The sequence below is a fragment of the Petaurus breviceps genome, unplaced genomic scaffold (assembly GCF_028583685.1).
Source record: "Petaurus breviceps papuanus isolate PSGF00001 unplaced genomic scaffold, PetGlider_PUasm1.0 229, whole genome shotgun sequence".
NCBI classification, from domain to species: Eukaryota; Metazoa; Chordata; class Mammalia; order Diprotodontia; family Petauridae; genus Petaurus; species Petaurus breviceps.
In genome coordinates, this window is record NW_027185903.1 from 27,831,752 (window position 1) to 27,835,221 (window position 3,470).

At 42.6% G+C, this 3,470-nt stretch overlaps 1 pseudogene; it reads right to left on the reverse strand.

The window, feature by feature from the left end:
• Positions 1–2,020: 2,020 nt before the first annotated feature.
• Positions 2,021–2,728, reverse strand: LOC138167582 (HLA class II histocompatibility antigen, DRB1 beta chain pseudogene; annotated as a pseudogene).
• Positions 2,729–3,470: the final 742 nt, after the last annotated feature.

Sequence of the window (3,470 nt, forward strand, 5' to 3'; positions counted from 1 at the left end):
ACTTTATGGGGATTTCACAAAAGGAGAAAAAGATTCCCAGTAAACAAGGAGATGAGTTTACCTTTTGCCTATGAGTGCTCTCTAAGTTTAAGCCACTGTTCTCAGGGACAGGTATGTGCAAGGGGAAGAATGGACCCTGGTTTAGTGAAATGTTTCTGTAGCTACTGTCTTTACTATACCTGCTTAGTAAATACCTTTTCTAAAAGCTAATTAAGCCTGACTGATAGTCACTAGAGATAACACTGCTGGGGACTCATGAGTATCTACAATACTACAAAACCAAGTTCCTTCAGGTTCTAATAAATAGTCACCTTCTGGGAACCCAACTTGCCAAAATTAGTGGGGGTTGAGAATGGAGCCCTGGAAGGGGCATTACACTTACATGTGTTCTTGCTTTTCCCCTGTTTGAATGTAAGCTCTTTGAGAGTAAGTACTATTTCATTCTTTGGGAATAATTTTTATCCCTAGTTTCTAACACAATGCCTACCAGGTGCTTAATTATGCTTATTTATTATTTCTTGAACTAAACAGAGAAAGAGGCTTACCAAAAAGACAACTTCGTGAATGAAAAATTCACAAGCTTGGGACTCAGGACAGAGAATTGTGAACATCAGACCTGGGATGAGTAAAATACCCTAAATCAGTCAAGGTAAAATTTCAGCTACAACTCAGTCTCATGCAAACAAGTAAGTAGCAAACAGCTCAGGATCCTCTCTCCCCCTAGATTTTCCCTTTCTCCCCTTCTTATGGATATCAAAGTATGATTATTTGTATTACTTTCCAAATAAGGAAGAATAAATTCTTTAAAATACAAACATTGTAGATTCACTTTTTAAAAAATGGACTCTCACTAAGTTTTGTATCCCAGTAAATTACTATCACAATTTTATGGTTGAATTCAAACACTGAAAAAAAAAAGATAAATATTCTGTTGTCCAGAGAGGGAGAAACTGCTCAGTCAGAAGAGAATAATGGCACAAAGTAGACCCTCTGGGCTATATTTTGCTGTTCTAATACCATGAGTGTGGGTGGGGAGAGAGGCAGAAAGGGATATGAAAAGCAAGATTATTTTGATTCTTTAGGCTACTGCAAAATTACCTGAATCATACAACAGAAACCTCTAAGTGGTAGAGCTATAGCAACATAGGCATATTCCCATGGCTTGTTTTGTGCTTGTTGTATAACCATGCTCATTCAACATCACTGTGTTGTGACTCAGTGCATTTATCAAAAGACTGAACCCTTATAATACCTATGGTTAATTTCTTAATCATGTTCTACTAATAAATTATATTTCTTTTTTTTTTTGGTATTAGTCAAATTTTAATTTCTTTAAAGTGCAATGTAGGGGCACATGATAGGCAAACATAGACTACAGCATGTCATCAAGGCAAAATTAAGCAAAAAGTAGAAATGCAAAGTCATCAGAGAGATATATAGCCCAGTATGAGGTGGGCCCATCAAATAGGGAAAGGGAAGGATTCCTGGGCAGAAAGTCTTTGAGGGTCACTAGTATCCATGTAAAGTTAAGAAACGTAGAGGAAGGCCAGTAGCATGCTGGGTAACAGCCCTCTAAAGGACTTCTGGAAGGAGATGCACAAGACATACTCAGAAGGGAAATGTCTAGCTGGGTCACAATCTTCACCTTTGGAGGCATTTCACATATTGACAGACTATACGAATCTCAAAAGCTATAGTTTCTTCCTCTGCCCACTCCACTTTATCTCTATGTCACCAAACATCAATTGATTCTCACTCTTCTAATTTATCAGGATGAAGGTTCAAGGAATAAAAATGAATAAAACCCTGTACAGGACCAAAGGAAGGTGGATGGGGTCTTTGAAATTCTGTTGGAGAAATGCCAAAAAGTCCAGACAGTCAGAGGTACATGGAAGGAACTGATCCAGGGAAGTATCAGTTGATCTAATCTGGAGATCTGGGCACAAGCGGGGAGCCTCCAAATGTGGGAAGGAGGCTGACAGGGGAGGCAACAGTTCCAGGGGACACACAGGCTCAGGGATCAGCTCAGGAGCCCTGTTGGTTGTGAACCCTGATTTCCTTTCTGACTCCTCTTGTGGACAATGACACCAGCCCCAAAGAATAGCATGCCCAGGATGAGGCTCCCAACTCCCTCAGCATCTTACTCTGGGTAGATCCAGACTGTGTTTTCCAGTCCAAGACAACAGGTTTCTAAACTGTTGAGTGCTGGAGCACTCCACTTGGTAGGTGTGGGCATCTCCATGCTTTTCAGCATCACTAGGATCCCGTAGGTCCAGTCTCCTCCATTGCTTATCAGGTCCACAGACACAAGCCCAGCTGTCTCCTCCTGTCCACTCAGGAACCACCTGGCCTCAATGTTACCAGGATAGAAACCAGTGTCCCAGGGGAGCCATCTTTGATAGATACACAATCACCTCAGGCTCAGTGCTCCTGGGCACTAAGTTGGGCTCAGACCCTTGCAGTTGTGCCTGCAGACCCTGTCCCGCTGGGACCATCTCAGCTCCAGGTCATCCTTCTGACTCTTCCAACTCTCAGCTTCGGTGGCCCCAGCTCCATAACCACCACACACTCCCGCACAACATGAGTCACTGTCCAAGCGCCCAGACTCCTGTCCTTGTGACTGCATCTCCACATAAGCCCATAAGCCATTCGTGCTCCTTCCTGTTCGCAAGGTGACGTTGGCCTTCAGCTGCTCATCGAAGGGCTCTGGAGGAACCCCTGGGGGCATTTGTTCTCCCGCCCTCCCATAGATTATCTTTTTGATGAAATACAGAAAATGAATGATAATCCTGCCCCAGCTTTGACTAGGCTCAGATTTAAGTTTGCTGCTTTGAAGGGTAATAATTATTCAACCCCAGGCTAGAAACCCTCACCCAATGTGTTACTTTATTGCTAGTCACACCAGGGACCAATTCAGTATATATGCTTTTAATTATGGAGAGCATATGGCAGGAGTAGTCTGGTCATTTGGCATAATAATAATGAGTTGGCATTTATATAATGCTTTCAAGTTTGCAAATCACTTTACAAATATTATCTCATTTGAGCCCCACAACAACACTGTGTGGTAGGTGCTATTATTATGCCCATTTTGCAGATGAAGAAACTGAGGGAGACAGAAGTTAAGAAACTTGCTCAGGGGCAAACAGCTAGTTCAAGCCTGGACTTAAATTCAAGTTGCTTTTTTTTTTTTTTTTTGCTTTTTGGAGGGGCAAGGCAGGGAAATTGGGGTTAAGTGACTTGCCCAAGGTCACATGGCTAGTTTTGTGTTAAGTGTCTGAGGCCAGATTTGAACTCAGGTCCTCCTGACTCCAGGGCCGGTGCTCTATTCACTGTGCCACCTAGCCACCCCTATCAAGTTGTCTTTTTGACTCTGAATCCAGAGCTCCAGCCACTGTTGCTGCTTCCTCATTATTATCATAACTTCCTCAAAGCTCAACCTATTATCCATGTTGTAAAGGTCGGGCCAA